General features: G+C 33.7%; 1 pseudogene; it reads right to left on the bottom strand.

Moving 5' to 3' along the window:
- Nucleotides 1–3,029: 3,029 nt before the first annotated feature.
- Nucleotides 3,030–3,138, bottom strand: LOC120362408 (5S ribosomal RNA; annotated as a pseudogene).
- Between the last annotated feature and the right edge of the window lie 19,553 nt (nucleotides 3,139–22,691).

The following is a 22,691-nucleotide window of genomic DNA, read 5'->3' as shown; positions in this document are numbered from 1 at the left end:
AATAAATAAAATATTACTATCACTAGCATTGCACATGTTATCTGTAAACGAGCAGGATTATCAAAAGACAAAATTACACGAAGCTTGAGAGATTTAATTCAAAAAGAAATATATACTTATGAAGTTGGTAGATAATGTGATCACTTATGCCATACATATTTTTTCGTTAGTTTTAGTTAACAGTTCTAGTACCATACTCAACAAGCACACTTTCTGCATATGATGCGTATTTAATACAATGTGCAAATCAAGTAGCCTTGAAATATATCTAGGTATTTAGACCCTTTAAAAATGAGAGTAATTATTCTAAATGCTTAATTTTTAATGGACTATAATTTCAATACTTAATGTAAAAAAAAATACATTATGTGCTCCAGAGATAAAAAGATCAGAAGGTTCAGATCTTACAGTTTACTGCCATAAAACCTCTTATGACCCTTTTTGTGCAAGCAATAATCTTAGCATGATAATTACCTCGAGGAAGATCACTGTGCTCTCTATTCAGTATAATTGCTTACTATAAATGAACTTTATCTGAACATATCCATAAAAATAAATTTATTAACATAGCTACCTTTGAATTCTGTAAGTATAATGGAAATAATAGGGTGATATTGACAGCTGGATAGGCAGATAAGCCATAAAAAAAAAAAAAAGTTTAAACATAAAAGTGTTGATACTGCCAGAGAGAGAAAAGAGAAGAAAGAGAACCGGTCCAAAGATCTTTATTGAATAGGGTGAACATGTGCTCCAGTTGGCCTGAGATGATTGATTCAAGCCTCTTGTCCTAACCTCTTTCACTTTCAGAAGTGTTCCAGCTAGACACTAAATTTCATGGTCACTTGAAGGTTAAATGTATCTACTTTATAGAAAGGATTACTACTGGGGATAGATATATATTTTGCCTTATTGTAGTTACAAATAAATTTATCTATTGTGTTTTAGTCCTTAGATGTTACTCATTCCATTATTTCCCAAATCTACTCTATGTAAGCAGGGCTAAACTTAACAGACAGATTAGTAACAGAAACCCTTACACCGCTATATAAACAGTATGTAAAGCCAAAGGAAATGGACCAAAAATGATTATATTATGAATTTGCCATCAGATGTTTACTCTGGGTTCTCACAGAAGAATTATAACTCCACACACCACAAAGTAATTCTTATTATTTCAAAGAAAGAATTTGATGGGATTGAAAAAAAAAAAAAAAAAGGCAGTTCAGCCTAAATCAGTCTTGCTCATAGTGGCCAGGCTTTCCTAATAATAAACTTCACTGTGTCCTTTCAAAGTTCATCAAAACTCTATGTTATTTGTAATAAAAACCATAACAACATAGTTGGTACATTCGTCTTCAATACAAAGTTTAATTTGAACTGTATTTTTTACTAACAGGTTATTCCAAAAGTAAACTAGCAAAAGAACAGAAAGTTTTAGGGGATTAAAAAGTACATTATGTTAAATGCAGCTATAAATGTTACATGGTTTAGTGGTTTTTAATGTTGTTAGTTTTAAACAGGTATTTCCATAATTCTTCTAAATAAGCTGTTTTTCACTATTTTAATATTTATATAAAACAATTTTTGCTAGTGTTTTTAAGGTTTTTTGCTATACTATATTAATGTGTTCATGTTTTTAATTTTGTTTTTCCAGGCACACTATAATAAACATTTCAATAAATATTTAATCAACTGCTCCACAATATATCCATAGAGAAGAATTTTTCTTCTGGGAAATATTGAAGGAAATTCTATAGAGATATATAAATTTGTAAATGAAACGTGTTTGCCAATGGCAAAAAAAAAAAAAAAACCCACATGATTTTGTATGGTGAATAATGTAACATTCTAGTCATATTTTATGTACCAGAACTGGCTTTCTTGATTATGTTCACATAATTTCCTTTTTGATTTTTTGGTTTGGGATGAATGTACTTCTCTTACTGAGGAAGACAGAGGATTTGTTAATTCATAAACTAAGAAAGCATTACCTCAAAACTAAGTATTTCACCATTGCTCTCCATATACTCACATATACTCCATGATGTGTATATTTGATAAAACCATTTGTTATGTTGAGAAACTTCATGCCTGCTTTTCCTTCATTTCACACAAATTAGATAAGTTAGACAAAATATGCAGCATTTATAAGGAAGACATATTATAAACGTAAGTTTCAATTTTTTATTCTCATTTTGTTAAAGATAGCCTCCTCTGAGTCATGAAACATTCAAAGGTAGAGGGGAAGACAGTGCAGAAAATACATTTTTGTGTCAGAACAATACTCCTATGGACAAGTGTGGGGCTAGGGCTCATCACTGTGCTATCAAAATAACTCAAGAAACTGAAAAGTCAGTTTATGCCATTAAACCAGAGAAAGAAGACAGCTCTGTAAAATGGAGGTTTCTCCTCTCTTTGCCAGAAATTCTGCCTTTAATATCTTAAAATTTGCAAAGGCCCTTCTGCAACTTTTAGTCATCTTTAGTTCTAAATGTGCTGATAGTCAGTTCTCAGGTGTTATCTACTCATGGTCAGCATGAGGATTGTCCTAGGAAGAACAACAACAACAAAAATAGGTATACGAGGAGGCAAAAAAGAACTTTCTCTCAAAAAAAACTTTTTATCACAGTCTCCTTAGAGAGACCATATATAGCTGTACATAAAAAAGAGATATGAACCAAAAAAAAATAACCTAAGAGATATGAACAAAAAAAAAGTATGTAATAATAAATATAAAGTGAGAAAATAAAACAGATGAGAAATGTTGGTTAACAAAACTTTACATAAACACTAATAATAGTAAATGTATGATTACTATTTGCAAATCTGCTTCACATAAATTATTTCATTCACTATTTCTTATCTTCCTCACAAAAAAATCCTAAGTATCATGGGATAAGTACTTTTTATCTCTTTTATTATATGTATGAGTTATTGTAAAGTAGTAGTTGTAAGTAGTTTTTATTGTTTTATTAAATTCATGAGTTATTTTATTTTTTATTTTTTATTTATTTATATATTTTTAAAGACACCTACAGCACCTAGTATTCCCAAGCGGTCTCCCATCCAAATACTAACCAGGCCCAACCCTGTTTAGCTTCTGAGATCAGGCGTGTTCAGGGCAGTATGGCCATGGACTATGAGTTATTTCAAAGGTCAAAATTAAAATGAAATTAGACAGAAAATTCTGTTTATTTAAATAGCTATTTAATTTGGGATCTTCCAATTTTATTTTTACATTACTTCTTTCTTAATTTTGTTTTATCTTTCTTTTTTACTTGTGTATTTATAACATAATGAATAATACCATGAATCTTCAAAGCCACTCCAAATCCTTTATTGAATAATAAAATGAAATAAATATAAATAAAATATGACATTATTTTCTCTGTTTTACAGATAAAAGAATTGAGAATTTGTGAGAATAAATGACTATAGTAAGTAGCCTATTAGGAGTTATAAGTCACATAGTATGGACCTTTTCTTCTCTTGAAGCCACAGTATTTCTCAAAATGGGAGCAAATTCATAAACAATATTCATTCATTCAGCAACTATTTACTGAACAGCTATTGTGTGTTAGACATTGTGCTGGGTACTGAAGAGACAGTGGTGAACAAGGTATAGATCTCACATGATGCTTAAATTCTACTTAAGAGTGTTAAAAAATAAACCAGCAAGAAAATGAATAAACAAAATTTCAGAGTAATAATTTAAAAAAATAGACTGATAATATGATAACAACTGTTGTGTATGGACAGAAGAGATTTCTCTGAGGAAGTAGTATTTAAATTTCTACCTGTGAATGGGAAGGGATCTGATAGATTAAACGGTGATGAAAAGAGTTTTCACAAGATGTAAGAACATGATCAAGGGCCAGGAGATGAGAAAGACTGGCAGAATCTGAGAAAAGGGAAAGAAGCTTAAGGTTTTGGAGTCTAGTGACCAGAGAGACAGGGGTCTGAGAAGAGTCTTATGAGGTAGCCAAAGTCTGATCATCCAGAGCTTTGGAGACTGCTGTGTTAAAGAGTATAACTACACATTTGTAGCAGTGGGTAGCTGTGTATGGGGTTTTAAGCAATCCACAGACATACCATGAATAAGCAGTAAGTCAGCCAGGTTACAATCTGTAGAAAAAAATCACTGAAATTTTAAGGTGATGGATAAATAGAGATAAACATCTCTCTTTCTTCTCTCTCTCTCTCTCTCTCTCTCTCTCTCTCTCTCTCTCTATCTCCCTCTATCTCCCCCTCTCTTCCCCCCCACTCTCTCTCTTCCCCCCTTCCCTGGATCAATCGATCTATTGAGCCAATGATATAGATATATAATAATTAGAGGGTAGTTTTGATTTGCTACTTAGGTGGAAGGTGAAGCACCCATGGAGACATTTAGGAAGCAACAGATATTAGCTAAACTACATTTGATGAGGATGAATCCATTAACTAAAGCCCTTTGGTTTTGTAAGTAGGGTCTGCAAGCAGGGTTGATACACACTCTTCCACCTCTACCCAACACTGAGCTGTGTTCAGCCTCCAGGCATGTGTAGAGGAAGCACCTAAAGAATATCCATTTTAAGAGTGTCAAATGATTTACTTCCAGTGTACTTTCAAATCTTCAGCCAACTCTGATATTGATATAACCTTTCTTTTAAAATGTACGCTTATGATATTGCCTAAATAATTTTCTTCTAGGGTTTTAAAGTTTTTAGGTTTTACATTTAAGTTTTTAATCCATCTTTTTTTTTTTTTTTTTTTTTTTTTTTGAGATGAAGTTTCACTCTTATTGCTCAGGCTGGAGTGCAATGGTATGATCTTGGCTCATTGCAACCTCCGCCTCCTGGGTTCAAGTGATTCTCCTGCCTCAGCCTCCTGAGTAGCTGGGATTACTGGCATGTACCACCACGCCCAGCTAACTTTGTATTTTTAGTATAAGCAGGGTTTATTCATGTGGTCAGGCTGGTCTCATACTCCTGACCTCATGTTCCACCTGCTTCAGCCTCCCAAAGTACTGGGATTATAGGCATGAGCAAGTCTTTAATCCATCTTGAGTTAATTTTTGTATAAGGTGTAAGGAATGGGTCCAGTTTCAGTTTTCTGCATATAGCTAGTCAGTTTTCCCAACCATTTATTAAATAGGGAATCCATTCCCCACTGGTTGTTTTGGTTAGGTTTGTCAATGATCAGATGGTTGTAGATGTGTGGCGTTATTTCTGAGGCCCTTGTTCTGTTTCATTGGTCTACAAAAAGGATGAGTTCACATTCTTCGCAGGGACATGGATAATGCTGAAAGTCATCATTCTCAGCAAACTAACACAAGAACAGAAAACCAAACACTACACGTTCTCACTCATGCGTGGGAGTTGAACAATGAGAACACACGGACACAGGGAGGGTAACATCACACACCAGGGCCTGTCAGGGAGTGGCGGGCTAGTGGAGGGGTGGTATTAAGAAAAATACCTAATGTAGATGATGAGCCGATGGGTGCAACAAACCACCATGGTGCGGGTATACCTATGTAACAAATCTGCACATTCCTCACATGTATCCCAGAACTTAAAGTGTAATATAAAAAAAAATCTAAATAAAAGTAGTTCAGGCACTGACAAATTATAAAAGTATTGTTAATAAAGAACTATCATAAAGCCAAAAAAAGGTATGCTTATATAATTATTGAAATTCAGTAATAGTTTAGTGGTGCATTTGCCTTAGCACATTTTGAGACATATATGGGTATCAGCTTCTCCTAAGCTTAAAACCCCAACACTTTTTCAAAAATAAAGACTTTTTAAGTATTACTTCAAATCCAATGCACTGCTCGCTTAGAAATGGAAATCCATATATTCTTTCATTTCCAAGATTAAGAAGGAGGAATGTATATTATAAATAATAGGGAGATACTAATATTAAATCAGCCTCCATAACCCTATGGAACTTAATGATGATTCAATCCATTTGAAGCCTTAAAAAGCAAGTAGATATGTGCTGTTCTATCTGTTATAAAAATTTTTATCTGCTCTTATTCTGAATAGCTGAAGATATGAAATTTCCTTTTAGCATTGAGTACACTGAAACATTTAGTGATTTTTAGTATTAAAGAAATGGTACTTACATGATTTTAAATAAATATAAGTTAAATTTCCATCCAATTCAACACACATACCCACGTGTTTCTAGCAATAGTGCCTATGTTCAACTCCTCGCTAGGTCATTTGCTTGTGTTGTAATTTTGGGCAACTCCCTTAAACTTTCTGCTTTTTACTGTATTTTCCATATAATGCAAATAGCAATTATTCCTACCTTATAGAATGATTGAGTATGGATTAAAAATAATAAATGTAAATCACTTTAAGCAGTTTCTAGAACATCGTAAATACTCTCTATATAATGTTTGCTCTCATTATTTTTCCAAATGGGAACTATCAATAGATAAACCTTTAATTGATTCCTCCGTAAATATTTATACTAACACTAAACCTAAATAACACAGATAAATCAAGGACATTTACATAACATTACTAAAATGTTAAAAGCCAGGCACAGTGACTCATATACCTGTAATCCTAGCACTTTGGGAAACTCGGGAGGGAGGATTGCTTGAGGCCATGAATTTGAGTTCAGCCTCGGCAACATAGCAAGACTCCATCTCTACAAAAAAAAATTTTTTTTTTAATTAACCTGGTGTGGTCCATATGGCTCTAGTCTCAGGTACTCAGGAAGCTGAAGGCAGAGAATCCTTTTAGTACAGGAGTTCAAAGTTGCAGTGAGCCATGTTGGTGAAACTGCACTCCAACCTGAGCAACAGAGTGAAAGCCTGTCTCAGACAAACACACAAAGAGTCAGTTACATACAAATATGTGTGGTCATGTATAGAATATTATTAGATACATTTACAGAGTGCAGTTTTCTAGGTAGATTTTTATGTTGCTATTTATTATAGAGTAAATGTAAGACGAGATAGGAGGCTTCTTAGACTTCATTAGAATTTCTCCTAATGAAGGGAAAAATGAAAACAAATTATAATCATTTAGAGCTTCATATGAAGCCAATGTGGTAGAAAGAAAAAGTGGACAGCAATTTACTTATAAATAATGATCAGTATTACAGAAAAATTCTGTCCATTATTAAGTATATTTCTTAAACTTACAGAAAACTGCATTTTTGTTTAATGTAATGTCATGAAAATAAACTATCAGGCTTACCGTGCTATTTAGAGTTATCTAAACCTCTTTCTTAAGTCTTGAGCAAGACAGATCGGGAAATATAAAAGTTCCAGAAGTACAAACTGGGGCTGAGATAACCAAAAACAGATTGAGTTGAATTTGAAAAGAGAAGAAATTAGACAGATGTGAGAAGAATGGAGGGATGAGAGGGACAAAGGCACAGAGATAGATGAGGCTGAAGTCAGAGAATAAGGCTAGAGGAGAAGGCAGAGGCCAGCTTCTAAAAGACAACATACCGTAAATGAAGGCACTAACAATAGAATGTGTATGTTTCAAGTAGAAATCCTTGTCTCTTTTGCTCAGGTGCACATTACAAATGTTTAGGACAATGCCTAGAACTGAATAGGGGTTAAGGATGGTATGTATTTATTGAGTGAATAAATGCTTCATAAGGCTTTTTGTGTCTGATCCCTGTCATCCATCCTTCAGTTTCCACACCAGCAGGGGCAGAAAACACAGCTAGCCAGTCAAAGTAAAGGAGGTGGAAAGACATGGTTCCCAGTCTCACAGGAAGCAGCATGTCTCTCCCTTCCTCTTGAGGCTCAGGACCCAGCATCTTTCTGTTAATCCAAGAACTGAACATTTGATAAACATCCAGAGACAACACATCTTCTAATGAGCAATAGCAGCAATGGAGCACATGGACGAGTAAAAAAGAAGGAAGAAAAGCAAGCATAGCACACAGATTGTTTTGAAGGTAGTAGGAGGTTGTCCTTGAAGGCACTAGTGAATAACTGGGGCACATAGGTGGGAAGCTGAAACCCTGCTAATGCATGGAGTAGCATGGCTAGGAGCCTTACAAGCTAGTTAAATACATACATGTGAAATAAAAATATCACCTGATTTAACTTACATAAATAATGCATGTACATTCAGTTTTTTCACATAAAAAGGAGGAGAAAGCAGTACCCACCCACATCAAATGGTGGTTGTGAGGATCAAAATTAGAAAGCACCTTAATAGTGCTTGGCACCCAGAAATCATTCAACATGAGTTAGCACTTAACGATTTTTCAATCAGCACATGCACCTTTATTACACTTAAGGATTCTGCTTGGAAGGATAAAAATAGTGACAAAAAAGAAACATTGCTCTAGTCTTTTTGGTGAGGCAGACAGGCATGTAAAGCTGAGGATAGTGTTAGATTTAATCTAGTTCTCGAAGAGAGAGCTCAGTATGCTGCTTTGGAGCAGAGGCCATGCACTTCTCCTCTGCCTTTGGGAGTTGTTGGGCCTCTGAGGATTTTCCAGAGTAGCTCATAGTTCCAGGCCCCTGGCCCAATATCCCTCCTGACTTCTCCATCCTCACTGATGGGCAGCCTAGATTGTCTCTTACCCGGAATACACAAGGCAGCTTGGAGCCATTTTTCCTGTGACAGGGCAGACTGAGTTTTCTAGATGAAGAGGCAGCCAGCTGCTAGCTTTCCTATTGATGATACTTCTCTTTATTCTGTTTGTTATAAATGATCCTGTGATGTATTTCACCCAATTTCATATGGCTTGCCAAGAGAAGTAACCTTTTTAGACAATTCTCATTGACAATGATAAAAAAGTTTGATAATGCAATCAGTTCAGGTATCCATACATACCTCTGTGCCATACACTATGCTGGGCAGTGTAGATGCAAAGTTTTCCCTGTTCTGGAGGAACTCAGGGTCAGTGTTAACTTGCCAGCAAGTAATTACATTGCAGTGATGTCATATAGCATTGCGTGGCATTCAGGGTTCTTTTGGGCACTGAAGTAAGACAGATGAGGTCATAGGATGTCCAATGAGGAGTCACAGAGGAGATTATATAAAAACTGGCCTTTTCAGACTGATTCAGAAAAAGCAAACAAAAAGGGATCTACCAGGACAGTAAATGGCAACTGTATAAACAATGTCAAGAGATTTTTAGAATATCACATATTGGGAGGAATTTTTTTAATAGGTGAAAATAATTTAATTAATACCTTATAAAAGCAGAATTTTATGATAAGGTTTATATTTTAGAGAGAATTCTGAGAGTCACAGGGAGGATAGATATAATTAAAAATATTAGATGATGTATTTCCAGCTTCTTGAAAACATAAGGTCCTTAAAATCAGCACAATACCAGATTTTCTGAGAATAGTATTTATCACTGATGACTTCAGCAGTTTGAAGTGAATGTTTTGAGCTTGTACTTGAGGAAAGAAAAAAATCAGTAGTCACATAAATTTTAGTCTCCAATAATTCACCTTAACCTGACCATCTTTAATGAAATATGTACAGTTAGATTTATTTTAAAAATATTTCTGATGTGTATATCTTTATATATTAACTGAAAATGAGAATTCATAAAGGTGGAAGAATTCTAGAATTTATGTTATGGATGAAGACATAATCATATTTTATTAAACATTAATAACAATTTAGTAGAACCTACAATATTTAACAAAATATAAAAATAAGGTAGCACACAGTATTCTTGGATATGAGCCTTACTATTCTACAATCTATAACAAATGTTGAAAAAAGTAGTATGCTTTCTAAACAAATGAGTAGAGCAAAACTTACCAAATCCATAAACGTTTAAACCTGCCATGGTCAAATTGCTTTAAATACCAAGCAGTTGAAGACATTATACATTTGGTGAGCTTTTCTAATTTTTGGTATAATTATTTTGTCCTATCACTTTCTAAATGTAACTGATAAGAGGAGATACATTATATATGGCATGATGAATGACAGGAATTTTAAGCATCCAAACATGAATTTGAGAAAATGTGCTTCATCTAGAGAGTTTAATCAGTTTAATCAACACACCCCACCCCACCACCATGTCAGAGTTGGTGAAAAGCATGGTAATGTGGCCTCATTAAATTAATATTTGTGACGAGGATGAAAATGACCACTGAATATCAGAATAAATAATGCATTGTCTTGTGTTTCTTTGCTACCCCTGCTTTCAGCATCTGGGGAAATTAATAAGGGTTACTTGTGTCAATCAGGCAAATCAGAAGTAAAAAGAAATCTTCAATTAATCATGGTATTTTACAACAATCCCTTTGGAAAAAAAAAGAACCCTATTAATAAAAAAGCATTATGCTTTCTGTTGCAGTTGACAAACAGTGATAAGCTTCTCAGGGGACATGGTGTATGAGAGATTCATAATGAAGTTTTCCTTGCAAATTTCTCTAAAATCATTCCAACTGCAAAATCTTAGTAGTTCTGAGGCATGAAACCCTTCAGGGCTTCATCTGAAGAGGTTTTCCTTTTGGCTTTCGCAGAGTGAGTGGGTGATTACTGCATAGGTCCTTTGTAGCATGCTGCCAGCTGCTGTCACAGTTAAAAAACCGAAGTACGCATCTTACACCAGCAAATTTGGTTAATCAGGAAAGTTTCGAGGACCCATATAGGGATTAACCAGTAGTTTTCCTCATATTGCCAACCCTAAGATGTTCTCAGTACAAACAAATTTCTGCTGACTTGCTACACCCCGTTATATGCAACTTCTTGATCACTATTTTAGGACTTATTCTTAGAAGTTTCAGATTAACTGGCAATAGAGACTGAACTGGAATGAGGTGGGTGGAACTCCAATTAGTGATAACCTGTTCTGCACACACAGTGCCATTTTTTGAGGATGTTAGCCGTAAGTTCTGTCATCAGTAGAAGCACATATTCACTTCTATTTAGAATTAATTTCTCCTCTCTTAGCCATCTCAGAGATCTTACATTCCTCCTTCCCCTGATGATTTTACTTTGATCATTGAGAGGGCAAACAAACAGTTGCTACACAGTTTTGCTCTAGATGTTGAACATAGAATAATAACAGACATTTAGCACTGAAATACTCATCAAATTTGGGACCAAAGAGATAAATTAAGAGTGATTAATTTTTAAACACCATTTGAACATTTTTGAAAAAAATCATTTTGTGGCCATATGTTAATATATTTCAGTTTAAATAAATAATGAGACCTGGACATAGTTTCTTTGCCCTATTTTGCCAGTTGGCGAGACAGGATAATTTTAAATGTCTATTCCAAAACAGATAGGAGTCTTAACACTGAGGTTATGACCACATTACAAATATTAAGAAATATCAAGAAATAATATATACTTTTCCCCTATAGTCACCTATAGAATTGATGCCTATCACACAAAGGAGATATATATATATATATATATATATATATATATGCATTATTTGATATGCTAAGTTATATATAAACATACAATAGAAACAAATATTATACATACAAAACTTTCAGTGAAAAAATTAATTTTAGACTTTTTATAGAGTATTTTGTGTACTAATTGGGATGGATGTTTTTACAATGGTAGCTCTCACTTTGTGGAACTACCATAGATGATTTTATACGTGCTATATATGTTTATATTTAAAGGACAGAAAGTTGTATACTGTTAAATCACAGTATTTCTATTAGGTTTCATTTTATTGATAGGGTTTTTGAACTTCTTGAAACAGAAAAATACATATATTCAAAAGTTTAATCATTTATCAAGATGTCTGAACATAAAATTCAGCTGTGAAAAAAGTAATATGTATTATTGATGCAAGCATGCTCCCCAACATACATATACAATAATCAGAGCTAACTTTTTTAAAATATAGAAGATATGTTAATATTTTATCGTCACAAAATGGAATATTTTATTACAAAAATAAAGTAAGAACACTGAATTGTGTGTATAGTTTTCATCGCCATAGGGTTATGACCTTGGAAATCCATTTAAAGCTTTCTTCTCACAAGTTATAAGATATAATCTTCAATGGAATAACAAATCATGTGACACAATCTATTATTTCTATTATTTATCTATAGTGCTGCCTAACTCTTTACCTATCTAAAACAATTTGGGGGTTATAGTAAGGCATAAAGGCAGACTGATTCATTATTAATAGAATTATTTTGTATAGAATACCTTTTAAAGATGCCAAGGAGAAAATATGACTGAGATCTGTATATAAGGACAGGAATTAAATGTGGATCTTGACCAAATTGCAGGTTTCCTACAGGGCAAAACAGCAATACTCTTTATAAACCTATCTACTATGATTTTCTAGTTGTCAATGCACAATGATATACATAGTAACAGTATTAGTCCTTGTCCTTTGTTAAAAGCAATTGTTTCTCTTGAAGAAGTAGGTCTTCAGAAGAATAGTTCCATAGAGAAAAACATATGAGAATATTAAGAGAAAGTTCAAGTAGGAGTTTCTACAAAAATTCATGAAAAGACCATCACACCAAAAATGTTATTTTTCTCATTCCAAATCAGGAATGTTAAAATATTATCTAAAATAAATTAGAGCATTTTAAATAAACAGGATTGAGTTTTAAGAACAATTTTAGCAGTTACTTAACTTCAGGCATTGTAATCTGAACTCATAAGTAAAGACATCATAAAGGCTATTTGTTTTTGCCTACGGAACAATGAATTGACTTAATTCATTTTGTGTTGCTATAACAAAGTAAGACTTGGTAATTTATGATAAACAAATATATATTTGTTTCATAGCTCTGTAGGCCTGCAAGTCCAAGGTCAATGGGTTAATATCTTGGCAAGGTCCTTCTTGCTGCATTATTCCATGGTGAAAGGCAGAAGGCCAAGAGAGCATGGTGCAAGGCAAATAGTGGCTGGAATCATCAGAAACCCACTTCTGCAATAACTAACCCACTGTAGGGATAACATCATCTCTTAAAGTCCCACCTCCCAACACTTGCAGTATTGTGGATTAAGTTTCCAATACATGCATTTTGGGGGACATATTGAAACTATGGCAGAATTCATTCATTAATTATTTCTTGTCATATATCCATGTCAGATCAATTGAAAGACATTTTTGAATGCTTTAGTGCAAGGCACTACATTATATTTTTGATTTTTATATTAAGTAATGTTTAGGTAGATATCTGTGGCTACTAGAAGAATTTAGACTTTTTTTTTCAAATTAGATTGTGAGGTAGAAGACCCTAATCACATTTATTGATCATTTTCTGTGTACCCCAAAATATTCTATATAAAAATTGATTTCATCTTATTTCACAAATTGTCCCCAGTCCTACTTCGGTATCTATCTCCCTAGTTTTGTTATCATTTGATATCACTTTATCAGGCACTCTGCTAGGTCTGTAAATTAAACTTCTTCAAACAGAAAAATACATATATTCAAAAATTTTGTCATTTATCAAGATGTTTAAACATAAAATTCATCTGTGAAAAAGGTAACATATATAATTGATGCAAGCATGCTCCTCAACATATATGCATATATATATCAGAGTTGACTTTTTAAAACTATAGGAGACATGAGTTAATATTTTATTGTCACAATAAAATAGATATTTTATTGAGATAAGCCTGCCTGCACATGCATAACTTCTACTGGTATTAAACCTACAAACAATTATTATATAGTAAGATCACAGAGTTACAGGGACATGTCGGACATGGTCCATGTTTGAGACGAACAGCATTTGGCCTTTGCAGTTTAGAGAAGTGTGCAATTAGAGCTACTTTCCATCCCTCATTATTCAGCAGAGAATCACTTATCATTTCCTAACCATATACTCCTTCATTTAACATTAGTGTTTCCTCATTTCTGCCATTTCCCATCAATCTGCTCCAGTTCTTCAGTGACATAACTGGAAATTAGACAACAGATGAGGTCCATGGTCTTTTCTGACTACACCACAGGAATTAAAGTCATACATTACAGATAGATTGTTAACATAACTTCCAAAATTTCAGTTCATATAGTATGCTCATTTAGCAACATTCATTTGCAAATGAGACATGAAACTAGAATACTGTGGCTGCTGTTAAAATCACCTATGTATAGGCTAATATGAGGAAAAATATTAATGCTTTTCTTTTTCCAATTACCAGAATCATGAGCTTTTTCCTTGTAAGCCCAAAGCACACATCTGACATTGATGAGGATTACTATTGCACAGAAAAAAAAAAAATGCTAAAAAAGGAAAGAGTACTGTTATTTCATGATACTTTGATCAAAACTGAAGAAAGTTAAGCAATTGATTTAATCACCTAATGAAATAGAAATAGAATTGGGAATAGAGGCAAGTTTCACCTGGCTACAAAGTCCATGAATATTTTAATGACTATGACACACTGTTGGACTTCATTCTTCTACAGCAAATTCTTTGTACATTATTGCCAGTCTAAGGATTTTAGACTATGGAGGACCAGGTGAGACAAATTGAAACCACAAAAAAAAAAAGGGGGTAAATAAAAACATACTGAAGTTAAAGAGCTTAGAATTTAAAGGAAAAAATGACCTTTCTTTCTTACTCTTGGGTAATGACATTGAAACATTGAGTAGAGATCAAAAGATCAAACAGAGAACAAAACTGGGAGACCTTTAGTCTGGATATTGCCCTTTGGACGACATCACAGCCTTCTCCATCAAAATCTGTTGACCTCAAAGAGATCAGTTTCTGTCACTTTTTTGTATTTATGATGATTCTTGCATCAATTCTTCAATTAATTCTAGGTCATAGAGAAATCGTGCTCTGGGACATGGTAATTTCTGAAGTAAATTCTGTATGATGGATTGTCGTTTTGTTAGGCATTCTTGTGACAAGCTATTTTCTTTTAATAAGCATAACTTAACAATAGTCTGAAACTCAAGAGGCAAAGACAAACTGTATATATATCTGCTAATTAGCTGCCAAAAATCTTTGTTAATTATCTTATTTATGTTGCGAGGTATGGCTTATCAGCTAAGAAAAGGGATTGTTTGAAAAAGAATATCACAATAAACATACTTAGCTTCTTATCTGCGATTAAATTTATAATTCAGTTTCCACACTTACATTTGACATTAAAGAATCACGTTTATGTTACAGAGCTTATTTTGGTTTTGACTGGCATTATTAAATATGCTAAGATATTTGGTAATCATTAACAAAAACACTTTGGCTATTTATGTCTATTTATATTATAGTATTTTACCTCTACTGTTTTAATATGCATTTATTATTTATTAATTATTCAAATATCTGGAAAAAAATGACTATCGTATTTCTAGTTTGTACTGGTTGACCCTTCTACTCCTTTTCTAACATCCACTTAGGTTTTATTGAAAAAAATGTCAATAAATGATATTTCTGAAATTCCATGGAAGTTATAAAACATAGATCAAAATATATTAAAATGAAAAACTTATTTTATTTAGACATTGCAGGGGACATAGAAAGGATTAATTAATTTGGTTTATAAAGTGTGAACTTTAACAAAATTTAGGTTTATAATAACAGAAAAAAATACTAAGATTGAGCAAATTATTTTAAAAAACCTTGCCTAATGAATTTATTATTACTCAAACATTTGGATTTTTGAGTAGTGGATTATTTAGAAAGAAATTGACATGGTTATCTTTAGTATGTGCATTGTCTTATGCTAAACAATAGGCTACTAGTGAATCTGACCATGTGAAGTTAATTATAATCTACTGTTATTACATGCAATAATATGAAAGGGATGCCTTCAAGACATACCTGTCATTGTGAAAAGCTAAAGTAATAGCATCTTTATTGGTGAGTCTCAACTGCTGTATACTATATTCTAGAGACTTCTCTCCATTCAGCTCCAAGGCTGAAGAAAGATGGGTGTTGTATCTTGAATTGTTCACATAAAAATTCATAGGTTGAAGTTCTAACACACAGTACTATAACATGTGGCCCTGTTGGAAAACAGAATTGTTGCAGATGTAAGTAGTTAGGATGAGGTTATTTGGAGTAGGATGAGTCTCAAATTTAATATGATCAGTGTTCTTATAAAAATAGGACATTTGGAGATAGACATACATGCAGGGAGAACTTCATCTGAACATGAAGGTAAAGACCTGAGTGATCCATCTACAAGCTAAGGAATGACAAATATGGTCAGCTAGACACCAGAAGTCAGGAAAGAGGCATGAGACATATCTTTCCCTAGTGCCCGAAGATAGAACTTGGCACTGCCAGCACCTTGATCTTGGACTTTTATCCCCTAGAACTGTGAGTCAAAAAATTATGTTGTTTGAACCACTCAGATTGTGGTACTTTGTAGCAGCAGCCCTGGCAAACCAATACAGTGGCATATTATATGTGATATTTTGTGACAGTCTGTAGCCCAGTGTCCCTAAATGTAGAAGGTAATGATGTCTAGCCAAGGAACCTTTGGCTCGATGCTCTAATGGGTCTACTAATTCCTTTTCTTTGCTAGTGTTTTTCTGCCTATAGCTACCCAGCAAGTAAGAAAATTAAACTTAGATTTTGTATAGCTTTCCCACTATACTTTACTTATAGTGATTCCTTTTTAATTGCTAAAGGTTTCCAGTTTAAACCTTAGCATTTATTCATTTTTTTGCAACTACTATGTCAGTACATTTTTCTGGCATTGGAAATATAGTAATATTGCTTCAATTGTGAGGGTTCTCTTGTTTATCACTGCAACCAAGGGTAATCTTCAATTAAGAAAGAATGTGGGTTGATGAATAAACACCCAACTGGGACTATTCTGAAGATCCTTCTGGGATCCTCTGAGTAATCAAGTAGAACATGCTTCAGAATAGTCCCAGTTGGGTGTTCATTCATCAACCCACATCCTTTCTTAATTGAAGATTACCCTTGGTTGCAGTGATAAACAAGAGAACCCTCACAATTGAAGCCTGGGGAAAAGGGGAGTAGAGCTATACAGATGAAAGCCCTGCCCTCACAGAGTTGACATTCTAATCTTTATAGCACTTATCTGTATATACTTATAACCACTTGCTCAGTGTCAGTCTTCACTGTAAATTGTTAGCTATCTGAGGACCAAGGAGCATTTCTCACTCATTCACCATACCCTGGAGAATATAAGGATGTAATAAGTCTTTGTTGAATGAGTGAATGACTAAGACCTTTATTATCACATAAGTTTTTGTTCTTGGTGTGACTTCTCACAGAAATAGATAATGAAACAAGTCATATTTTTCAGAGATGATGCCAGGAAGCACAAGTGAAGGAACAAGAGAAGTGAAACAGGGAAAAGAAGAAAGCCACACACTGGAAGTCAAAGTCAAGGAGCAGATCATCACAGGAAGCAAGTGTGGCTCAGTCCTTCTGGGATCCTCTGAGTAATCAAGCAGAACATGCTTCAGAATAGTCCCAGTTGGGTGTTTACTCATCAACCCACATCCTTTCTTAATTGAAGATTACCCTTGGTTGCAGTGATAAACAAGAGAACCCTCACAATTGAAGCAAACAGGCCTCAGTGTGAAAGTAATCGGCTTTAATAGGAACTCTCAGTTGTAGCTGCAGATAAACTCAAAGGTGGGCCAGAGTGATATGTAACATGGTGTTCAACAACATCTGCTTTACTTTCTTTGAAAAAACACAAAAACAAAAACAAAAACAAAAAACAAATTCATAAATGAAGACATTTATACAAATAGACTCAAAGCACAAATGAGTGTCAATGGAAAAAATTATATTTTTATGGTTAAAAACAAGCTTTCCTCTGTAAGAAAATAATTTTAGTTAGCAAAATGAAAAAACAGTCTATTGGCAAATGAATACTTTGACAATAAAGTGTCTTCTCATGGTTGTACCTGGATTTACTATTGAATGTAATTAATAATTTCTTAATCCTTGATTAATGGTGTCATGACAGTATTGTAATCACAGCATTTTCATTTGAGACGATCCATGGAAGTAGCCATTGTTAAGTTCCATAGTCGGCCAATATTTGTTTTTTCAAGATCTCACAAAGCATTTACAATAGTCCATTGTACATTACTTCATAATCAGGCTCTCTAGTATGGTAGTTTTCATTGACAGATTTGATTATCACAAGAAAATATTAGGTAAGTATCCTTTACATTGGACTCCATTCCTTTCAAAAAATCAACTTCATATGTTTAATTTCACAAAGGCCAGCTTAGAAAATTTAGAGACTGGGAATATTTCTAGCTAATTGTTATGGGATACCTCTTTAACAATTCTGAAGATGTGAAACCACTGTCATTCTCATAAAATGCTGATGGGAAGGTAAAATACTATGACTATTTTGAAAAACTATTGAGCAGTTGGTTAATAAATTTATTGTATGACATACAGATCCTTCTTCCAGGTGCTTACCCAAAGGAATAAAAATGTGTACTCACAAGAAGATTTATATGGTGTTCATAAGAACTCCACAAAAACTGCAAAAATTTGATTCAATCCAAATGTCCATCAGCAGATAAATGAATAAGCAAATTGTAGCATACATATACAACAAAATACTGTTTAGCAATACTAATAATGAAATTCTAATACCCAAATCAACACAGTGGCAAGGAAGTCACACACATGAGTGCATCCCACAGGATGTCAATTATATAGAGTCCTACAACATTTAAACCTAATCTTTTGGTGATAGAAATCATAAGAATGGTTAACTGGAGTGAGTATTGTGCAATGTTGATTGAATAGAAATACCAGAAATTTTTGAAAGTAATGAAAATGTGATCAGAATGAGGCTTTGATCAGAATGATGCTTACAAGGGTGTACACATTTCTCAATACTAATTGAAGTATTAATATATACTTATATTAAATGGAACTTATACTTCAATAAAGTTGAATGTTTACAAGTACAATGTATTTCTTATATTAAACACAAAAGCATGGCTGATCATGGTGGCTTATTCCTGTAATCTCAGTATTTTGGGAATCTGAGGTGGGAGGATTGTTTGGGGCCAGGAGTGTGAAATCAGCCTCGGCAACACAGTAAAATCTCATCGCTACAAAAAATAAGGGAGGAGGGAGGGAAGGAAGGAAGGAGGGAAAGAAAGAAGGAAGGAAGGAAGGAGGGAAGGAGAGAGAAAGAAAAAAGGAAGAGAGAAAGAAAACAGGAAAGAAAGAAAGATATAAACACAAAAACATAAAAGTATTTAGCTGAAAACCTCTCTCACAAGATGTTTGGCTTGTAGTAAAGATCTGTTCTGTCATTACACATATGTAGTTTTATGTATTTCAGGAAATATGAGAAAATTGGGGAAAAGGGCATGTTGCATTTACAGCTATACTCTTATTAAAAAGAAATGGTCTGTCCTTGTCTTTAACCTCATGTTCCTGCATTTAACATAGGCTGTTTATGGGTAATCTGAATGTTAGTTATCCAGTAGATCAGATCACATATATACGAGCCATGTTTAAATTTATCCCTTGATGTATCTACCCCTTTGAATTGCTGCATATGTCTCCTTCATTTACAGAAAACTCACTGCTCCCTAATTACTCTCCACTTATGTGTCTAAATCTACCCAATGTAGAGTGTGTGTGTGTGTGTGTGTGTGTGTGTGTGTGTGTGTGTGTGTGTCTGTGTGTATGTGCATGTGGTAAATTATAAACTTTACTGAAGGACATAAAGTAAATTCAAACGAAAGAGAAGATACAGTATAAAGGTGTCAGTTTTCCCATAAATTAAAATCTAAATTTGGGGAAATGCCTATCAAAATGGCAATGTTATTTTTGTTGTTTGTTTGTTTACTTTACAAGCTTATTCTAAAATTCATGTACAGACAAAAATATCCAAGATAAACAAGAAAATGTTGGTATGGAATGATGGGGACATTGCTCAGTCTGTAGAAGGGAAATAAAGGAGGCCACTGCATGGGAAAAGATACCTGCCTTTACTACTAATTAGAAATACAAATAAGAAAATAACAAGGTAACTTTTCTCCTCTTAAATATCCTTAAATATTTAAGTGATAATAAGGGGGAAAAAAAAAAACAGAAATTCACAGATACTCTTGGTAGGAGTTCAATTGGTCTAGTCTTTTCCAAAAGCAATGGCATTATTTCTCAACACTTTACGCATTACTGTCAACCATGCACTAACAAAGTAACTTTTCAGAGTCTGTCTACTCCAAAGGTACAGGGAAACATGGGTTTTGCTCCTACTATGCCAACCAACACTACCCTTTGTCAAATTCCACAATGTTACCTAATCTGATGGTACATTATTTGTCTTCATCTTATCTGTTGAGTCACCGTTATTTAAGCCAGTGGATTACTCTTGCCTCCTTGAAACACTTCCGCTGCTTTGCTTCTGGAACACCACCTTTTAGTTTCATTTTCCAAGTTGGCAACTGCTTAGTCTACTCTGCTACTTATCCCCCAACTCTCCAACCACAAGCAGATTTGCCATGATATTAACAAAATTGAAGCTTTGGAGTTCTCGATACAAATAGGACCCCCTCAAAACTTTGTACTTGATTATTTTAATTGCCTATTATTTTTATCAAAAATAATCAGCAAAATTTTGAAACTTCAAGCTCCAAAAACCTGATTTTCATCCTGGTCATAAACCTTTTTTCTCTTACTTATTGGGCAATCCTACTGAGGCCCGTGATTTTAGATGTCATCTGAACATGGATGATTTTCAAATCTATATATCCAGTCTGGACCTTTTTATTGAGCTTCACACATAGATATCAAGATGCTACTCAACATTTCAAATGTAACCATCTCCAAAGCTAAACTTGTGGTTTTCATCCAGTCCTACTTGTCTGACAGTAATCTCCATTACAGTAAGTAAAAACTTCAATTATTTATATGTCAGGTCAAAATTTTGGCATCATCGTTCATTGATCTCATTTTTTTCTACTCCACCACTAATCCATCCACAGACACCAATAGATCCTGTCAGCTCCAATGTCCAGATGCATTTTGAATCTTCCCATTCTCACCCCCTCAGTCCTGCCACACTGTCAGGCTGATTTCAGTTAACACTTATTGAAATCACTTCTAACTGATCTTTTCCTGGGAATTTATTCTAAAGCCAATATTCAGAACTACCCTCTCAAATTGTAAATTATATCATTTCACACCTTGCTCCTGGTCTGTTAATTGTTTTTAAAACTTCTTAAAAGCACAATTCAAACACTTTACAGTAGTCTACAAGGTTCTACGGGCCCTGTCAATTCTCCTTCTGCATCTATGACCTTATCTGTTCTCTCTTACCTACTCTCTTATCTCTTGATTTCTGACCTTCTAATCCATGTAACTTTTGGCCCAAGGTTTATCTCATTTTTGCCTAAAAATTTCTTCTCCTAGAAAAACTCATTGTTCAAAATCTTACTTTGCCTTAGTCTCTGCTCCAATTCCACATTATCAGATAAATCTCCCTTAAATTTTGTTATATTGGCTGGAGAAAAACACTCTCATGATCAAAGGTAAACTGACCTTGCCAAACTTTATTTTCCCATAAAACAATCCCTATTGGAAATCATATGTATTTATTTGTTTATCTATGTATTGTAGTCTTCTATCAAAATGAAAGCACTATGCACACAAGTACTGATTTGCAACTCCCTTATACAGTATCTGGAGTGTAACACACACACATACATGTATAAAATTAATTTATTAATGGTATATTGTGAATAAGTTTAATAAAGGTACTCTAGGGTCAAGTACAAGTAGTCTTATAGGTCTTACAGCAGCACTGGAGAAAAAAGAAACACAGATAGGCTAGACTTTTTGAGAACTTCGAATCTTTATGTTGCTAATTTTCCAATATACCCACATATTCTAAAAATTTGCTTAGAAAAATAAATGGTCACTCTTCTCATTGACATTTGCTATTCACAAAGCAGTTGACCCATGGTATTTCCTTCAACAGAACAAGGTGTAGTTATTCAAGAAAAAAAAAAAATGTTTGTCAACTTTTTTTGACAACTTTGGTATTCCTGACCTGTTGCTTTTGATAAGTGAATGAATAGATAATTAATAAACCTATTTTTGAGAAGTAATTTGGAATGACTCAAGAAAGTACTGAGACATCACACCTGGCTCTAGGCCCCAAAACTAAGGCCGAGAGAAATCTTGGGAAGCTTAAATGATAACTAGTTTTAGAAGTTTTATTATTGTTCACAGTGGATTCCAACCTGCTGATGATTTTTAGTTATTAAAACTTATTTATTTAACAAAGATAAATATATCTCTAGAAACTTAACTTTTAAAAAATGGTAGCTAAGAGGAGTTTACAATATGGGCTTAGATTCAAACTGTCTTTGAAGATTGCTCTAAATCGAAATGAATTTCCTTTACATTGCTCACAGTGTATATAACATATCATACATTGTTACCTTAATTATACTTGGTAATCAACATTTATTTTCTAAAACTAAACCACATTTTTATATGTCGCATTGTTAGTTATCTGAAAATAAATCTTTATTCCTGCTACTGCAAAATTATAATACTAAAGATAATATTTTAGATTTCTATACTATTTTCATACTTATTACTTTTACTCTTAGTTCTGTTTCACTGATTAATGATAGAATATGTAATAAACAACCAAGGGATAAATTTTAATAATTTTCTATATTCTGTCCCAGAATATAGATGTAGAAGGAATACTTCCTAACTCATAATATGAGACCAAGATTACTTTAGCACCAAAATCAAATAGGAATATAATGAGAAAAAAATAAAAACCTATAGA

Source organism: Saimiri boliviensis, chromosome 15 (assembly GCF_048565385.1).
Source record: "Saimiri boliviensis isolate mSaiBol1 chromosome 15, mSaiBol1.pri, whole genome shotgun sequence".
NCBI lineage: Eukaryota > Metazoa > Chordata > Mammalia > Primates > Cebidae > Saimiri > Saimiri boliviensis.
The sequence above is the reverse complement of the archived record's forward strand: the minus strand, read 5'-3'. Positions and strand labels throughout refer to the sequence as shown.